Source organism: Scleropages formosus, chromosome 21 (assembly GCF_900964775.1).
Source record: "Scleropages formosus chromosome 21, fSclFor1.1, whole genome shotgun sequence".
In the NCBI taxonomy this organism is placed as follows: Eukaryota; Metazoa; Chordata; class Actinopteri; order Osteoglossiformes; family Osteoglossidae; genus Scleropages; species Scleropages formosus.
In genome coordinates, this window is record NC_041826.1 from 17,865,749 (window position 1) to 17,886,780 (window position 21,032).

Here is a 21,032-nt window from a genome sequence, read left to right on the forward strand (position 1 = left end):
TTTGACACTGTCAACCACCGGATTCTACTCTCCTCTCTTAGTCAGCTGGGCTCAAAGGAGCGGCACTAAGATGGTTTGAGTCCTACCTATCTGACAGATCTGGCAGAGCTCCCATTGTTCTCCTCTTCCTCTCTCAACCGGTGTCCCGCAGGGCTTGGTACTAGGTCCTCTTCTCAATCTACACCTCCTCCCTCGGCCCGATCACATGATAAATCTTAAGTGTGATTTGTGTACGTGACCTGAAACTGACCCAGGCAAGAGTAAACACAGCTCAGGTATATGCCCTGCAACGAGGGTACTTTAATCCAGTAACAATCAATCAAGGGGATCCCTTGAAGGCAATTGTGCTTGTAAAACATAATAGTGGAGTAGTGAGAACAGCATGTGAGGAAGTAGAACCCCTTTACGATCCATATCAAGATAAGAATCAGGCAGACTATAGTAGACACCAGTGTAACTGAAGGTACGGTTTGCAAGTTGTCTGGCAGTTGCTCTGCAGACCAATTCGGCTTTGTTGCTTTGTAACGAAGTCTACTTGCATTTACAAACTACCAGAAGTCCGGTGTGTCGTCTCTGGAAACCACGACAGTCATAGCCTCCCACGGATTCAAATACCACTGCTATGCTGATGATACCCAGCTCTTCCTCTCCTTTTCATCTGGAGCATCAGACATCTCCTCACACATTGCTGCCTGCCTGTTGGACATCTCTACATGGTTGTCTGATCACCACCTCCAACTCAACCTCTCCAAAGCAGAGATTCTTCACCTTCCTGCTGTTGAAAGACACGAGTTGTGTCTGACTTGCCAAAGCATTCCCATGTATCTCCTCTACTCATTTCTCTGCACTGGCTTCCTATAGCTGCCCAGATCAAATTCAAGACCTTGGTTACTGCCTACAAATGCATCAATAGAACTTCTCCCAGCTATTTAGAAGACTTGATCAACTGCTACACCCCAACCAGACCCCTTCACTCATCTACTTCTGCTCACTTGGTGGTCCCGTACATGAAAAGTAAAGCGGGGAGGTTCTCAATTCTGGCTCCATTGTGGTGGAATTACCTCCTCCTCTCACTGAGAACTGCTGAAACTCTGTCTACATTCAAGAAGGGTCTGAAAACTCACCTTTTCCGGACTCACTTCGCCCAATATCTCTTCAGCTCATGTACGGTGTAAATGTTTATGCACCGCAAGTGTATGATCATCTCTAGATAAGCCTTTACACAAATGTTTGTGTACCTTTTTTTTTAAAAAAAAATAAATTTTAGGAAGGTGATCTGGATTAGTCTATCCTGAGTTTTGTCCACCTACTTGTGCGATGAACATCAGTACATAAAGTGGAAAGAAACAAATTAGGTTTACTTAAGAATCACATGTCTGCAACTGTCTCCCTTTCTGTTAATGTAGTGCACAAATTGTATTTTTGCTGAGATGTATGTTGCTTTGGAGAAAAGCATCTGCTACATCAGTAAATGTAAATGTATGTAATGTAAATTTCTTCTAGCTCTCACATGTGCCCATATTCTTGCTTCTCATAAGTCTGCTGTTATTCATATCGATTCTCATGTGCCTTTTTTGTCCATGAGTCTGGTGTTTATGGAAAACCAAAGATTTTCTAAATTCACCAGACACTCCCATTGGCTACACTACCCTATTTAACAATCTCATTGCCTCTGCCCTCCTACTCTCTTCCCTCGCCCTTTTCAGATATGCCATTCATCAGCCCATTAGTAACAGCACCATGAAGGGAAGTGTAAAACCCTACAACACCACATCTATTGCTGCTTCCCTTACTTGCCCTGAGGTCCCCCGATGGACAGTGCACCATATCTCAGTGTGTACCTGTGACTTTCAAAGACTCTGATTTACCCTTACCTCAGTCATATCTCACATGGTGCTTCTCATGTAAGGTGGGGGGGAGTGCAGCTGTAAATAAGGACTGTCTTGTACCAGTATTTTATGTAAGTGCACATCATACACGGTCGAGTCACATTATTATGACCACCTCCTGCATTTGACGTCGGCAGCGCGCAGCCCATGAAGTACGTCACGTGTCGTGAGCTGGCTTGATAGCTATATAAGGTGTGCGATAGGCCGTCTGCCTACATATCACTCGTTGCTGTCATGGGTAAAAGGGACGATTATCGACTTTCGGGCCAAGGGTGGCAGTATTTCCGAAATGTCCGACAGTGGTTGGAAGAGCATGACCAAGACTTCCAAGTACTTCCCTGGCCCCCTAATTCCCCGGACTTGAACCCAATTGAGCATCTGTGGGACCACCTCGGTCGTCGTGTTCGCTCTATGGATCCTCCGCCACACACCCTCCAGCAGCTGTGGGATGCACTGCAGTCATCATGGCTCCAGATACCCGTGACAACCTACCAGCACCTTATTGAGTCACTCCCAGCCCGTCTAGCTGCTGTCCGTGCTGCACACGGCGGTTACTCTGGATATTAGCTGGTGGTCATAATAATGTGACATGACTGTGTATAAAGGATGTGACATTTTCCAGCAGCACAATGTGGATCAGTCTCAAAAGACTGAAGCCATTTTTTACCCTCCACCATGGAGATCTTCTGTAAACCTCCAAAAAATGTTATGCAAATGAACAGAATATATGCTTATTCGTATGTTCTTGTAATTATGGACACTTTATCCAGATGGACTGAAGTCTTCCCCCGATGGAATGCAGGCATTAGGTGTGGAATGAAAATTTAAATGCGTTATCTTTGTTCCAGTTATTTTGCTTGTATTGAAACTCTTGTGCAAGGTCACTGCGACCCAGCGTATGTTCCTGTGTGATTATGGATTGCATCAAACTAAGTCTGTGTTTATGCTTATGCAGCTGCTTAAAGAATATATGTATGTGCAAGGAAGGAAGAAGACAGGTCAGAGTGATATAGGAAGGTTCCCTAAAAATTATAGCTGTATTGTGAAACTGTCCTCACGGGGAGGGCTGCTTCCTGCTCTCCTTGAGAAGCAGTGAGAAGCGGATTCGGTTGTTTTGCCCAATGGAAGGGGGCCCTGCCTGGTGTGCGTGACAAGAGGTGTATAAATATCTGCTTGCTTAGATGCTAAGGTGTGACTCTATTAGAGAGGCTCACCCGTGCGCATGCATTCGATAATAAAGTATAAAGTTTCTGTCTGTTTGTCTGGAGTGTTTGCTTATTTCTCCTACCACATAGGATAATTAGTAAAGTTCTCTGATATGGTAAGGATTAAGTGTAATATGTGTATGTGACCTGAAACTGACCCAGGCAAGAGTAAATACAGCTCAGATATGTGCCCTGGGGTGAGGGTAAGTTTAAACCAGTAACAATCAACCAAGGGGATCCCTTGGAGGCAATTGTGCCTGGAAACATAATAGTGGAGTAGTGAGAACAGCATGGGAGGGAGTAGAACCCCAAAGTTGCGATCCATGCCAATGATAAGAATCGGGCAGATTATAGTAGGCGCCATTGTGACTGAAGGACCATTAACCAAAACAGCCGAAAAAATAGTGGCGCAGATCCGAGGGGGATGTGGATCACGTAGCAAAAGGGAGCGTGCGGTTAATCCAAAATGGTATAAAAGGTACGGTTTGCGAGTTGTCTGGCAGTTGCTCTGCAGACCAACTCTGCTTTGTTACTCTGTAACAAAGTCTACTTGAATTTACAAACTACCCAAAGAGTCTTGTGTGTTGGGCGGTTGAAACCGCTCGGAAAATCATCAGCACGCAGCTACCAGCAATACAGGACATCTACACCGCACGCTGCCTCAGAAAGACGATGCGCATCGTGAAAGATCATAGTCACCCCGCACGGGCACTTTTCTTTTTTCTGCTGTCTGGAAAGCGGCTTAGGTCTATTCGAACCCGCACTGCTAGGTACAGGAACAGCTTTTACCCCTCTGCTGTAAGGGTGTTCAACACCCACTAATGCGCCACGTTTTGCAACTAGAATTTGCACTGATCCCTCCAAGCACATCAATTGCATTGTCACTTTTAAGTATTCTGGCTGTTTATTGTTAGTTATTGTTACTGGCATCATTTATGGCTTTTTTGTGTGGTACTATCTATTGTGTTTTCTATAGTCTTTGGAGTAGCACTCAAGGAAGAATTTCATGGTACTTTGTACACAGTACTTGTACTTATGATAATAAACCTCGAACTTGAACTTCTTGGATGGCAAACTCACAAACACAGAAGTACCGAGCCAGTGAAAGATTTTAATGGCCTTCTGCGAAGCGCGGTCTATTCACAGGTGCAAAATAAATCATAGTACAACACAGGGTACACGGGTTCTACAACTACTTGCCTTCAACATCAAGGCTTCACCTCTCTTTTTCTTTCCTATTGTATGCAGGCCCACCCCTCTTAAGCCATACCATATTTTAAATAAGATTACATATTCAAGAGTTTATTGTCATGTGTACAGTAAACAGTTCATTACACCATACAATGAAATTCTTACTCTGTGAATCCTCTCAGCAAGGGGGGTGCGGTGGCGTGGTGGGTTGGTCCTGGTCCTGCTCTTCGGTGGGTCTGGGGTTCAAGTTCCGCTTGGGATGCCTTGCGATGGACTGGTGTCCCGTCCTGGGTGTGTCCCCTCCCCCTCCGGCCTTACACCCTGTGTGCTGGGTTAGGCTCCCGTGCCCCATATGGGGGCAAGCGGTTTGGATGGACGGAATCCTCTCAGCAGCCAATGACATAAATTATAAGGGCATAAGGAAAGAAAAACACAAGGTGTAAATCACAAAATTACTATTAGTGCAAAGTCAAAAATTACTCTTAGTGCAAAAATCCAAGAAACGAGGTTATATACATATATAAAGTGTACAGTGCGCAATGTAAACATGGAATTCGTACATGTGCAAAGTCCTGCAGAGGTAGATTGGGTCTATTCGCAGTTGGGGGGTGGTGGGTATTTGTGTACGCAAGGTATTCGGAGGTAGTCTGTGGTCTCTGATGTTATTGGCGTTGTGGATGTGTATGTGTGTGTAGGAAGGATGGGAGATAGTTGACACCTCTCAGGGTCAGAGGGTAATCTGTGTCTGCCGTGATGGGTGGAGAGGCACTGGATAGGTGTCGTTCACAAGCCTGATGGCCTGTGGGTAAAAACTGTTTTTCAACCTTGAGGTTCTGGCTTTAACACTCCTGTAGTGTCTGCCTGATGGTAAGGGTGTGAAAAGGCTGTGCTGGATGACGATTGTCCTTGATGATGTTAATGGCTCTCCTGATGGTTCTGGCCTGGTATAGGCTCTCCAGTGATGGTAAGGACGTTCCAGTGATGGTTCGAGCAGCTTTCACCACTCCCTGTAGCACCTTACGATCCTGTACTGTGCAGCTTCCAAACCACACTGTGATGGAGCTGGTGAGGACGCTCTCGATTGCACACCTATAGAAGCTTCTGAGGATTTGGTTTGGCATTTGGTCAGCCTTCTCAAGAAATGCAGATGCTGACGTGCTTTCTTGACCAGATGTGTAGCGTTGTGAGACCAGGTGAGATCTTCTGTAATGTGAACACCCAGGAATCTGAAGCTGCTCACTCTCTCCACCACTGTCTCACCAATATGCAGTGAGCATATGCAATATCATCAAGGCCATACATAAACACAGAATACCTTAGCACAATACATGTAGACATTCATTTAAAACATACTGTATAACAATCAGATATCCAAAACCAGACACATAACCGTGCAGTACATTTCATGCAACCAATTGATTGAGACATTTGAACACCCCTGCCATAATGGTACATTCCTGAAAAATGGGTGGTTACCTCCCATGAGGCACTATAAAGCCAGTTCAAAGAGCACCTTTCTGTTTGGCAATGAGGACCCAATGAATAAAGCAGGTAAGTTGGCAGAAGAGCTGAACCAAATAAAAAGGTGGGTATTGTAGTACTGCCAAGGTATTTGGTTATACAGACAGTTCAGGGTTTTATCTAAGACATAAATAATGGGATCCATTAACAGCAGAGATGTGGCCTAACACTCTGTTTGTGTGTGTGCACGTGCATCCACAAATGCCATGTTGTGAACTTGCTGCCAATATTGTGAGAATGTTTGTGTGTTCCTAGAGGTATATGTAAATGGTGATACGGGATAGCTTACTCTGTCACACTTTGTCAGCATCAGCAGCAACTAAGGTACACACAATGATTTTTTTTTGTCATATATATATATATATATGTATATATATATGTATATGTTGGAGCATCCTCCCATGCAGCTCCTGCAGACAGACTCAGGAATCAGGTTTACAGGAACATGCTTTAATAGTTCTGATTTCTACAGATCAGAATGGATTACCAGTAGTTGTAATAGTTTAATGTCAACTTTATTAGAATAAACTTATTAATCTTACACACAGTTAACAAGTTTCTACAAATTAACTAAAATTTAAAAACCACATTTCTTTTGGTTGGTCAACAAGACTTACTAAGAGATCTTTACATGAAATACATTGTCACAATAAAGTCATGAAGTCCCTCTACAATAACAAACATTCAAAGCTCAAAAAAAAAAAAAACAAACCCTAGTAGTCTTAACCAAGGCCCCCTCAGACACTACCAAGCAGTCCTAGGACACTGGAGGCTTCCCTCCAGCTCACTGTAAACCCCCCCCCCCCCCTTCCCCACACAATGGTTAGGGGATCACCACTTGAACTCCCCAGAATTCCCCCAGCTGCAAACTATGAATAAGCAATACAAGAACCAATCAGAATGCAACATTATGTACAGAAATGGACACTAATATCAACTATTTACATTGAACTATGTCAGCTCCCCTCAGTGCTGTTACAATATGTGTGTGTACCTTTATCAATTCAGATATAGAAGTTTAATCGGTACTGGATTGATTCTTTCCTTAAATGAATAAATGAAAAGCAGTACAAATGTACATACTCAATGGTTTAATTAACCTATTCCTTAAATTGATTGCTGGTACTTGGAGTGTTAACTGTGCAGCTGTTATGTTTTTCCATTTGACTCAGCCATAAAGACATGTACTTGAATGCATCACTTGGAAACTGCCCATATACTTCAGTTATAGGGCACAAAACCACAATGCATGCCTTCATGCTTAAGGCTGTGTTTTTCTTCCTGATGTTAGCTTGACATTTCTGAATTTTTTTTTTTCCTCATTAAGTATAGTGGGTAGATGGTAGAAGGATCTTTCACTGTGGCTTTCACATGTTCTTATCTTAGGTATAAGCTTAATTTTGTTTAACATGCATCTTGTTACTTATGAAAATAGAATGTGTACATATCAGTCTAGAATGCATGTAATTACCCAGCACCAGAGAGTATTTGTAGTTCAGTTTAACTTCAAGAAATTTGTTGTGTGGCTTTTGTGCACTGTAGCCTACAAGATTCACTTTTATATGATCATGGAATAAAGGAGTTCTGAATCAGGTCTCCAGCTGCATGGCAGCACAGCGGATCTCGGCGAACTTGACGGGTTTGAGTGTAGAGTTGAACCTGGCACAGGATGTGAGTAACTGTGTGTGTGTGTGTGTGTGTGTGTGTGTGTGTGTGTGTGTGTGTGTGTGTGTGTGTGTGTGTGTGTGGTTAACTTTCCATGCACTTACATTGTGTCTGCGGTGCACCTTGGGTACATAAGTCTACACCAAATAGTCTAATGCACCTAAAAATACACAACCAAAGCATGCAAGAAAAACCACAGTATCACATCAGTTTCAACTCCATTTACACACATCAATGGTAGAGGTGTTAGTACAATGTGTCGATTATGGGAAAAACAGCCATGTTCCAGATGTCCACCAGGGAGGAAACGAAGGCACTGAACGATGGCTTGTCAGTGTTACCACGATGTCTTAACCAGCATAGTTATTAGTCCCACCCAACCTTGTCAAACCATCTTTATATTTAAACCTGTTTCAGGCATTACAGGGGCTCCCATGACATCAACCAGTCCTTTCAGAATGGCGAGATTGGGGAAAAAAATCATTCCTAAGATAGTGTCCTCATCTTTTCAAAAAAGAAAGCACAATTTCTATGATAAAATTATCACATCTGCAAATTGAAAACAACCCAATGAATAGACAAAAGCCCATTTGCACATGATTACAGTTAGTATTGCAGATATTACCTATTAGTAATTGTCCAGTCCATGAGTAAGGATTTAACAATTCCCACACTCTGACTGGACACCCATCTACGATGAAAAGGAAGATGTCGATCGGCACCATTCGTAATTGTCTTTCTCACAATGAAGAAAGACTCAGCATTATGCTCCAGATCTACATTTGGGGCTGTTAGAAGTACATTTACATATATTCATTTAGCAGATGCTTTTCTCCAAAGTGACATACAGCTCAGAGAAATACAATTTGTGCATTACGTTAGGAGACAGACATAGTTGCAGTGGTGATTCTTAAACCTAGTTTTTCTCCACTTGATGCACCGATGTTCATCGCTCAGGTAGGTGCGCAAAACATAGGACAGACTAATCCTGATCACCTGAGTAGCTACATACATCTAAAATTTGTTAGATGCTTTGGAGAAAAGCTTCAGCTGAATAGATAATGAAAGGAAATTTATGAATGCATTGTCCTTAAAAAAAAAAAAAAAAACCAACTAATAAAGTGATGCTTAAGACCAACAAAATGAATTGCATCCTGAAGCTGATGCCCTAATTAGTTACACTGAATACTTTGTCTGTGTGTAAACAATGACTTGATTATTAACCAGAGTTTAAAGTATTTCGAAACAGATATTTATACGTTTTGGCATTTACTGTTAAATCACATCCTCCATAAAAAAAGCGTGAAGAACATACTTTTTGATGCTTTAACGCAGACACGGGAAGGAAGTTCTCTACCATACGAAGACTTCGTAACCATATCTTTTGTTTGAAGGTGTGTGGTTTTCAGACAATGCTTCTGCAAAACTTTGCCCTGGTTACCGCATCATAAACTTTTTTGTGACAACTGAACAACCTCTCCCACCACAAAGCTGCAGCCCCCATATTTGATAACTGCATTTTACCTCACTTAAGTCTGTTTTTTCTTTTTCCACTTTGAGGAGATCACACTGGCAATGACTGTCAGCTGAAGGTGTGTTCTGGAAAAATGTTTAATGTTGATCTATGGAAATCCTTTTTCATTTAAAAAAAAAAAAAAAAAAAAAAAAAACAAACCCCTTGCATATATGGAATCTAAGACTAAATGTTGACAGGAAATGTGAGCGAAGGCCCAGTCTTGAAGTCACAATACACTTTGCTTCCTGGAAAAGTGAGCTGAGTTGTAAAGGTTTTGTCAAAGCTGGGAAGAAGGTGTGAAGAGAACATATTATCCTGAACTCATCAGTTTTGTCACTCATATTCTGCACTGGTGAGGTCTATGCAGTGGTCGGGTGCTTTCAACAGAAGGACGACATTTGGACTCGCATTTACATTTATTCATTTAGCAGATGCTTTTGTCCAAAGCGACGTACATCTCAGCAAAAGTACGATTTAGGCATTAGTTCTGCGTTCTTCTGCAGTTTGCAATATATGTGGCTCAAGACTTCCATTCAAATGAGACTTTTTTTTTTTTTACCCATGCTAATGGAAAAAGCCACAGAAATTTAGCTTTTTTAATTAATGTGCAAAACTCCTGCTTTCTTTTATACTTGTAGAAAAATGACTCAAAACCAAATCCAGAATATCAGAACTGCTCTTTACATATATCTTTATGTATAGGTCTTATATATCATATATCTTTAGACTCGGACTTAAGACTGATGTATTATGTATAAGCAGTTCTGAATATATTTTTGATTCTTCTTTCTGTTGCCTTTGCTCCTTTTCATGTCATCATTTATCTTACTATTAACTTCTATATTTTGTTTTATTTTGTTGTTCTTGGCAGCATGCAGTAAGTGGTTCCAGTGGCACGCAGCTTTTAGGCTGTGGTTTCAAACACATTAAAAATGGAATTAAGTTCGTTTTTGTACAGCACTCTTCTCACACAGTGACATGGCTCAGTGAACCGAGGCATATTCAAAACCACCCAGTTTCTTTACTTTATCATGAAGATTCGTGGATTTTTTTAATACTCAGTGTTTAATGTTTCTTGTTCTCTGGCTTCAAATCTGACTCAGTCTCTGTGGAATGTGTTGCGTGTAGGACAAAACCCAGGGGGGTTTTTTTCTGGACCCCGGAGTGTTATGTTGTGGTTTCCAGAGAAGACGCACCAGACTCCTCGGGTAGATGGCAAATGCAAGTAGACTTCGTTACGAAGTAAAAAGAAGTCGAGATGGTCTGCACAGCAACTGCCAGACAACTCGCAAACAGCAGCTTTTATACAATTTTGAAGTAACTGGACACTTTTTTTTTTTTTTTTTTTACGTAATTCGGTTCCCCCCTCGGATCTGCACCACTATTATCTTTGCAGCTATTTTGGTTAATGGTTCATCAGTTAGTGGCATCTGCAATGGTCTACCTAATTCTTGTTGGTGCGGATTCTTCACTTGGGGTGCGATTTCCTCACATGCTATTCTCATTACTCCACTGATATGTTTCCAGCACCTGCCTTCAATGGATCCCATTGTCAGTTCCTTGTTGAACATTACCCTCACTACAGGGCACACACCTGCTATCTTTGCTCTTCCTTGGGTCAGTTTCAGGTCATGTACGCAAATTGCACCTAACGGATTACCATACTTACACTTTATGGTATAATTACACAATGCATTACAAACTACACTTTATGCATTGCCATAGTTATACCTGTGTTTTTGTAGGTTTTCTCCTGTACTTTGGTTTCCTCCCACAATAAATAGGTGTTTCAGGTGAACTGGTGATTTAAAACTCTCCACTGACCCGTCTACCTCATGCCCTTCACTTCCCATACAGGCTTGAGACCACAGCATTGGAAAAGTGGGTCTTAATTATAGGTGGATTCTGTTCTTTCATTGTTTTGTTGTATTAAATAAAATTTTTAAAAAATACAAGTATTTACTTTAAATTACATAGCTTCCATATATCTTGTACCAATTCTGTGCAACTAGACATACAGTTCTCTCATCACCAATGACTCATATAGTCAACAAGAGTAATTTGATTGGACCAGAATGTTCTGGACACTTTTGCGCGCGCGTGTGCGCGTGTGCGCGTGTGCGCGTGTGCGTGTGCGTGTGTGTGTGTGTGTGTAAAGTTCCATAAGGAAAAGTTTGATTCATCCACCATGTGCATGCTGGTTGTCCCGCTGCTCACAAGCTCTTGGTAACAAAGCACAAAAACTGGAGAAAGTTTTTGCTAGTGGTATCCTACAGGCTGAAAGGTAGAGAAGCATCTGCTAAATAAGTAAATGTAAATGTTTTCTCCAAAGCGACTTCAATAAACTCTGTGTAGTGTTATGAGCTAACACACCTTATTCACCAAGGTGACTTACACTGCTAGATACACTACTTGCACTGGGTCACTCATCCATACATCAGTGGAACATACACACTCTGGGTGAACCTGAACAGCATGTCTTTGGACAGTGGGAGGAAACCAGAGCACCCAGAGGAAATCCAAGCAGAGACAGCAAGAACATGCAAACTGCTGTGAGGAATTTCTTTTTTAATTTTTTTTTTTAAATAAAAAACCTTTAAAACTTTTTTGGAGAAGAGCATCTGCTAAATGAATAAATGTAAACTTTCCATGAACTTAATATACATGGAGTAAAATGTATCTTGGTATATTATGTAGAGCAAAGGGCAGAGCTGTCTGAGTGCTTGCAGTAACCTACATATGTTATAACTCAGACATGTAGTATATAAAGACAAAAAACAGAAAAATCCAGCTCTGGGTTGTTAAGATAAGCAGGGTACCAGCCAAGGTCCCAGGAACTAATGAATCGTGCCATGAAAGAACAAAACTTTTCATTACATGATTGTGGGTGTGTTTTTTTTTTTTTTTTTTTTTTTTTTTTAAAAAAAAAAAAACTGAATAAAAGGTAGCTGTTTTGTGCCCTTTACAGACTCACTGTGAACTGACATAGTACAGACACAGGTTCCTGCTTCCTGGCTGGTACAGGACTTTGTCAACCTGAAACAGAGGTCGGTCTTTGCATCAACATTAGACATGCACAATATCTGATCAGCTTGTGGTACACATTCCACTGGCTATAATATTGTTTACCTGTTTCCCACTGGGGGGGCAAATTGGTGCAGCGGGCTTGGCCAGGTCCTACTCTCTGAGGGGTCTGGGGTTCGAGTCCTGCTTGGGATGCTTTGCGATGGACTGGTGTCCTGTCCTAGGTGTGTCCCCCCAGCCTAGCACCCTGCGTTGCCGGGTTAGGCTCCGGTTTGCTGCGACCCACTCGGGACAAGCAGTTTCAGACTGTGTGTGTGTTTCCCACTGGTTGCATTTCCCCTCCATAGGCAGCTCTGGCAACAGAATGCTCTCACTTCCTAACTCTAAGGCCCTTTCCCTTATCTGCTAAGCCACTACTCTTCTGGCCTTTATCTTGCATGCCTCCTGCCCTGGGGTTATCTTGCTCAGCACACTTCCTGTTGCATCCATACATTCCTCATGTTGCACCTTTCCACAGTAAGAACTCCTATAAAATAATTTTCTTCCACACCTGACTGGGCGTAATTTCCTAAACCTATTCAGTGTCCTCTCCAGGATGTGTGTGAAGAGAGCATTTTACCAGTTCATATTCCAAAGCAGATTACATCACATGCATACTCCTTTGGCTGCAGATATTATCATTGCCCAATTAATTTCAGGATCAGCTACTGTTGGGAATTTGCACAGAAGAGCAGGAGACTTGGAAGGATCTTCAGCAGGATGCTTTTTTGCAGAGGAGAGCATCAATCTTCAACATCAGAACATGCGGTTTCACAATAGTCATCAAGTCTGTCTAAGGGAGACATACACTGTGGTTTTATAGCTATTCAGTGGGCAGTCCTTAAAGGTATGACCTTACACAAGCTTTAGAGGTGATTCCTTCTAAGAAAGCATCAAAGGCAACGAAGCCTTCACAGGAATCAACCCCCAACTGGCTACCCCAAGTTTCCTTATCACCAAATGGTTTGACCACCATCTAGTAACAAGGACTGGAATATGTCAACATTCTCACACAGTTTCATTGAGATGCAAATAATCATAAGTAATCACTCTGATCATATTAAGAGGAAGACCCTTTCAACTGTAAATTTGATATAATCATGCAACTGATGTGGTCTTGAAGGCACATAAGCAATGTATTACCCTGATGTTTTCATATGATAATATGGGATGGGCAGATCAGTTGGTTTTACAGTGACCCTAAAGTGTGGATTCCTACGCTACGAAAACCTAGCTGGTAACTGCATTTAACTAATCACATAACTGGGGGAAGCGCCTTTTCCTATGCCCCCTGTGACGTACTTTTTTTAGTTGGAAAATTGCAATATAGCGTATAGTTATTTGGTGTAAATTTGTTGAAATAACACATTACAAAAAATAAGCACACAAGTTGTAAAATGAATAAAATATGTACTGGTGGCACTCAGGAGCTTGGAAGTTCCAATCTCCTAGATTATTGGCCTGATGGAGGTAAGGAAGCAGCAAAAACTCAGCAAAGTCTTGTCCAAATTAATTGTTTCATTTTTAATACAGCCAAGCAGCATTATTTCATGCTATCAATGAGGCCAAATAACTTGATTTTCAGATATACAGACACCACTAGCCAGTAGCATTGCAATAAGGTTATTACAAGCAGACAGCAAACTGGTCAACAGAATGTGGTCTCTGGATTTTGCTCAGTTTGCCACAGTACTGCAAAAGTATCTGAAGTGTGCAATTTCAGAGCTTTAACGGAACATAACGGGAAAATATCTTGGGTGTTCACAGAACATAAATGAACAGCAGGGCCAAGTACATGGACATCATGCTTTTAGTCTAGGACACACTCACTGTAAAACAATTCCCAGCTGACAACTGGGTCCTGACATGACTAGTATACTTTCAGCTGGGAAATAAGATGGGACATTAAAACTGGTGCATTTTGCATTGTATGAAAAAGCAGGTCACTTCTTGGGCTTTTGGCTAAGATGAAAATGTAGTACTGCAATTTAGCTGGGGGCAGAGTGAAACCTAATAAAGGATAGTGACTGTTGCTTTCTTGGGGGGAAGCTCTGCCTCCTAGTAGGATTTTGTTTTATTTTGGGTAGCCTGCTGAGCCTAAGTTGCAGGGTTTTGAGTGGCTTGCCTCTTTTTTGCTACAGGGTTGCACAGAGATTTTATTCCTAGGTCTCTCATGATGATGTCAGCAGCTCTCTGGGAAAACAAGATGACGATAACCACAGCAAGGACAGCAGCTCCGGAGAGGCAGATCTTGAAGAACACAATCTTTTGCTGGAGGAGCCGGTAGGATGCGAAGGGATTTCCTGAGCTGGTTCCTTTAGCTTGTGAGTTCATCCTTGGACTCCAGGGTGTTCCAGTCAAGGACGTTATCGACGTCCAGCCGAACGGGCAGTTGTTCTTCTTTGATGTTACCTTGCTGATCAAGGAGTGCTGCAGGAGAGGTCTGGAGGTATGCAGGGTGAGTGCAGATCATCCACAGGTGCTCTCTTCTAAAAGGCTGAGAAGGTAACTCCCTTCCTGAGTTGGACAAGACTATTCTGGTATTGTTTATTGATTTGTCCTGGGTGAGGTCCTCTCCTAGGTTCAGTTTGTCAAGATCTAGTAAGGAGGCCCACCTGGGAACTGCGCGGGGGAGTGGACCTAGATGTGGAATTGTTCAGGGTGTGGTAGAAATTTCATAAACGCAAAGACAGAAGATCTCTTGCAATAAAGAACATAACTTTATTTCTTACCAATGATTGTGGGGAGAACAATGCATGCTCAAACAGCATCGCACGGTCTTCCTGAACGGTCTCTGCCATTCTTTTTTTATTTGCTCAAACTCATACATAGTAAAAAGAGGCGTTTCTTGTAATTTTCCCCTCGGGTCTTTGTCTTGCCCCTCGCGTGCAGAACAGTTAACCCCCACATCCTGTTTGACACTCCTGTGTGACATTCCTAACTAATTCATGTTTCCCTTATCAAGCACACAAAATACCAGTTTATCACATGATACGAAATACATACCACAGGAGCGAAGCGAAGATTGGAGTCAAGACAGCCGAAGGTTTAGGGCCGAGGATGATCCAGAGACGTGGTGGGACGGACGAGCGACGATTGTGGCCGTGGGAGACACAATAAAAGGACAGGGAGATGAGCAAAGAAGGGAGCTGCAAAGAGCAGGACAGACAGGTACAAACACCGTAGGGACAATTGTCTCAATGAGATTCTGCAGCCGGGGAGCGGTGGACTGGTGCATTTATATACCCGGCTGTGTTTATTGTGACCAGGTGCTTGCAGCTGAGGGCGTGTATTTTTTGAAAAGGTTGTTTGTTCATTTTTATTTGGTTTTAATAGAATTTAGAATTCATGATATTTAATATTTGTGTTGTGATTGGTTTTATGTATGGTTTTTTTTTTTTTTTTTGTAAATTAGAATTCACAGATTGTAATAAATGGGGCAGCGATGAGGTATGGACAGATTTTATCATGCATATTAGTAAATTTTTTTTTACTCTATTGCTTAATGTTTCTTGTCGTGTGCTTTGAAAATCTGTCATATTACAGTCATATTTAGTGTTACATCTCAGGTATCTGCCTGTAAGAGACCAGGCAGGAGACAAGAGGTGCAGTTGCCTGCTGGTGAAGGCTTTTATTTGCCCTTACAGCAGGGAGAAGGAAGGTGATGGAAAAGGGGGACTAAGGAACAGGGAGGATGAGGTTTTGTCAGGCGGGCTAGGGGAGTCGGGTCGGTCGGGAGTCGGGTGTCGTCTCTGGGAATCGGGTTCGAGCTCGGGTTCGTCTCCTCCTCGATTTCTTCTCTCTACTGCTCGGCACCGGGGAAGAAATAGGGAGTGTAATCAACCCCTGCTGTGCCTGCTTTGCCCCCATCGCTGCCCCCTCCCCAGGCAGCCTCGGCGTGCTACACTGCCATTTAAATGAGAAAATTGGGTTAATGTTATGTCAATATATGTTTAACATTTTTTTGTACTAATTAAAAATTGCAGATGGTGTTTTTTGTTTAGTGAATTGAGTTTGACGTGTTTAAAATACTTTATCAGTATTTAACAAAGTTTGGGGGGGAAATTCCACAGCAAGAGACAGAAGGTTGGCATGAAAACGGAAATCCAGAGGTAACCTTTGGCAGTGAATAATATATGGATAGGCGGGAACTGGTGGGCTGCAGAGGTGAAGAGTAGGGAGCACTTTGTCAGACCTTTTGAATTATGTCAGCTGTGTTCTTCAGGTCCTTCCACACCTCCCACACATCTTTCTGTGGCATTCTTCTGCGCAGTTTGGAGATGTAGTGCAAATTTAGACAAGATTGAGGAAATGACCAGAAGTCGCATGGGGGTTCACCTAATTGACTTTGCTGAGGAGACTATGTAAGAGAAAAATTTTAAAAAATTGAGCAGAAATGATGGTATTCATTAAATGTGCAACTGATGTGTTCTGTAACTTCTGCAGAAAGCCCATTGTGTGAGAAGCAGGAACGTACTGAAACTACACCCCCAACTCTAAGGGATAACTGGCACTGGCTGGTACTGAAAAAACAAGAAAATAATGCTGGCAGGTTGAGAGATAAATTGAAGGGGTGTGGGGTGCGGGGTGCCTACTATATGATGCGCATACCTCACTTGAACCTATAGGAAATGTAGTAGATAAGCAAGTAAATTAGAGGCATGTGCAGTCAGCACTTATTTATACAATCACTTATATGTTGCATTTGGGGGAAAAAACCTTTAAAACACTTGCATTGCCTGCTTAAGAATGTATTGTTTGGGACATAATTGTTTTCATTTCTACATGTGTTTGTATCACAAGGTTTAGTAGTAAAGAAATCTATTAAATTTTTTCTAGCGCTCTTCTTGCTGGAGTGGCACAGAGCACTGTACAGTGTAAGAATCCACAATTTAGGGTCGCTTTAAGATCAATTGATCATGTGCCTTTCTCAGATTATCATATGAAAACATGAGGGTAATACATTGCTTATGGGCATTCAGGACAACATTTTTTGGATGATTAGATCAAATTTACAGTTAAATGGGTCTGACTGTGCAGTGGCACAGCAGGTTTGGCCATGGCCTGTTCTCTGGTGGGTCTAGGGTTCAAGTCCTGCTTGGGGTGCCTTGTGATGGACTGTGTCCTGTCCTGGGTGTGTCCCCCCCTCCAGCCTTGCGCCCCGTGTTGCCGGGTAAGGCTCCGGTTTACCACGAACCCGCTTGGGACAAGCGGTTTCAGACAACGTGTGTATGTGTGGGTCTGCCTCTTTCTGTGATCACAATGACTACAGTTGAATGGGTGTGATTGCAGTGATTGTGATTGTTTGCATCTCAGTGAAAATTTTGACCTATTCCAGCTCTTGTTACTAGACAGTGGTTAAGCCCTTTGGTGATAATGAAATCTGGGGTAGCTAGCAGTCGGGGATTGATTCCTGTGAAGGCGTCCTTGCCTTTGATGCTTTGTGCGAAGGTATCACCTCTGAAGCTTGTGTAAGGTCACACCTTTAAGGACTGCCCACTGAATGCCTATAAAACCACAATGTATGTCTCCCTTAGTTAGACTTGATGACTACAGTGCAAAAGCAGCACATTCTGATGTTGTAGACTGATGCTTTCATCTGCAATAAAGAATCCTGCTGAAGATACTTCCAAGTCTCCTGGTCTTCTCTGCAAATTCCCAACAGCAGTCAGCACTTATTTGTACAATCACTCAAGTTTCAAGTTTATTGTCACAGATACTAGTACCATGTACATGTATCATGAAAATCTTCCTGAATGCTTCTCCACAGACTATGGGCAAGGACAATAGAAATACTGCACAAACAAAACAGTGTCAATGACAGTAAATAACAATAGCAGCAATGACAGCAATAACAATAAATAATGGTAACAGTAGTAACAATAATGGTAATACAGTCAGAGAACTCAGAACAAGAGAATGAGAATGCTTAAACTGACAGTGTAATTTACCAGTGTGCTTGGGTGGAGCAGTCCAGTCCAGTTACTAAAGGTGGCACATTGGTTAGTGTTGTATAGCCTTACAGCAGTGGGGTAAAAGCTGTTCCTGTACCTAGCTGTGCGAGTTCGAATAGACCTAAGCCGTTTTGCAGATGTTATGTTGCATTTGAGGAAAAAGCTTTTAAAACACTTGCATTGCCTGCTTAAGAATGTATTGTATGAGACATAATTATTTTCCCAAGGCTTAAAACCATACCAAAACAAACATAGATAGCACTAAGACAAATATGGATTGGTAACAGACTAAGCCATTTTCCCAGAGAGGAGAGGAATTTAAAAAAAACTCCCCAAACAATAAGGAAAGGGAGAAAAAAAAAAATCTGCATTTCCAAGTACCAGTGGATACCCACCATTTCAAAGCAAATTTTCTAACAACAAACTTTCTTTAAAAGTCATCAGCAGGTAACGCTTGCCTCTTGCAGCCGATGTTGGCAAACAAACAATGAGTCACAGGAATTGTAATGTTATGTTAATTTTGGGCTGGTAACACAACATAAGTATGCATTGGAAGTCGCTTGGGCGAAAAGCATCTGCTTAGTAAATAAATGTAAATGTAAATTGCAGGATCCTGTAGGCTTTGACTTATAGTTTCAGCTTTTCAAATGCGTAATAAAAGGATTATTTATGAAAATTTTAAAACAATTGTGTTTAGATTAGAACAATATTGAATAACATAGTTTTGAAAGATACAAAAATGTGCTTAGTGGTGCAGCGGGGAGCTGCTGACCGGGCTATTCGGGCACAGGTTTGAGTCAAGCTCAGCCTCTACGGAGTTTGCATGATCTCACTGCGTCTGTGTGGGTTTTCCCCCGCTTCTCTGGTTCCCCCTCAGTCCAAAGATATGCGTTTCTGGTTAACAGATGACTAAATTACCCGTTCTGCACGAACGTGCATGTGGCTACCCTGTGTCCTTTCCATGCCATGGACCATGGTATACCTTACCTGGCCTTGTGCACCCTTCTTCGGGGATAAGGCTCCAGCTGTGCCCCTAACTTGGACAAGTTTTTAAGGTGAATGAGTGGAAATGTTTCAATCAGAAGGGGGGCGCACTGGGTTGGACAGGGTCCTGCTCTCCAGTGGGTCTGGGGTTCGAGTCCCGCTTGGGGTGCCTTACGACGGACTGGCGTCCCGTCCTGGGCGTGTCCCCCCCGGCCTTACGCCCTGTGTTGCCGGGTCCGGTTCCCCGCGACCCCGTATGGGACAAGCCGTTCAGAAAGTGTGTGTGTGTGTGTGTGTTTCAATCAGCTGGCAGAGCTCCAGGTCTCTGCAAAAGATGATCCCCATTGTATTAACCAAAAGCATTTCTAGAAAACTTTTCTACCACATTGGTTGGTATGGTTTTAATACGGAACGACTGGCAACACTATCAGTGTGTGAGAGAGAGGGGCAGTGTGTTTCACTCATGTGCGGATGTGACTCATTCTATGCAGCGCATCTGGCACTGGGTAGGAGACAAGCGATTGCTTGCTGCTCTGTGGCTGGTGCGCGTGCGTGTGGGCGGGAAAGTCTGTAAAAATGTGCGCCTGAAAAAAAATTTTATAGTGTTTTTATTCTTTTTTTTTTTTTTTAACCCTAATATCGTCGCAACTTCTGTGGTTTCTCGGCACGAAAATGCTCAAGCAAAACGGTCGCCCACCCCTCTGCCTTTTGATTTACCGTCACATGCAACTTCCGGAGAAGGAGCGCCTTCCTCCCAGCCAGTTTTCGAGACACCAGCTTGCCGCTCTATGGTTGGTGCGCGCGAGCGTGCGCGTGGCCGGGAAAGTTCAGAGCGCCTTAGCGGCGGGTGGTTATCTTCCTCCTAGCATGGTTGTTTGTGAGAAATAAAATGGCTCTCGTGTCTCTCGTGCACCTCGATCTCTCTGTCCTCCCTATTCTTCTGGTGCGTGCAAGTTGAAGTTCCTGTTTATCTTTTCTCTCTTTGTCTATGCTCAAGGGCAAACGGAGGTGACTGAAATATCACATATCCTCCCTATATGTATAACCAATTACAGTGTTCTGTTGTTTAACAGTACCTTTTTAGTCTTGTCCCTAGACCCCGACTCACTCTTTCTAAACCAGTGAGAACTTATTTCTTTGTTCTGCAAAACAGTATATAATCTTTGTGAACACGCAACAAAACTTGAGGAGGATTTGGAACGAAACACTCTGCTTGTTCTCGTGTCCTTCTCCTCCCAGTGACCACTGGTCTCTGGAGTCCGGACGGCTGCGAGGTGGCAGAGAAGGCTGAGAAGGGATAGAAATTAAAAGTATTTCTAATCTAACATGGTTCCTTTGTTTTATTCATGAGCCTTACTTTTGTAATTGCTGTAATTTTGGTCAATAAAGTTTGTTTATAAGAAAAAAAAAGCAGCAGGTGCTAATCTGTGTGTGCTTGTGCTGAAAGTTAACACCGGCGGTAGGAAATGGAAAATAGAGAACGATATGGCTGAAGGGAGGCTGCGTCTTCATCATATTTTGAGTTTTATCGATTCTTAAAGGTGTTTTTATTTTTTCCAGCATAGGCGATGGGTTGAAGGTGGTCGAATTGCCGGGAAGTACCCGTCCTCAGTGGGAAGTATGATAATGAGTGATTATCGCGTCGACTCACGAAAGGAGACACCTCGAAGGGTGCGGGGGGTGAAGGGGGACATGGCGGGAGGGTGAGGGGGGAAATGTGGGCGGGGTGAAGGGGGGAATGGGGGCGGGGCGAAGGGGCGGGGCAGACTGTCTTTCCACTCACTGCTACGTTCCCACATTTCACATATACATTTACCCATTGAGCAGTCGCTTACTTCCAAAGCAATGTACGAATCGGGGCAAAGAAAAGCTGGTCCCTTTCAGATAACTATCGATACCGTAAAGCTTAATGCAAACGTCTTCGAAAAGCTGAACAATCACCTGTTACAAATTGACCAAGATGAGGTCGGTGTCAGGACTTTAAATGAGTGTTTTCCAGTGGACACGGTAGAAATCACCCGAAATAGTGTTTTAAGAGACTCAA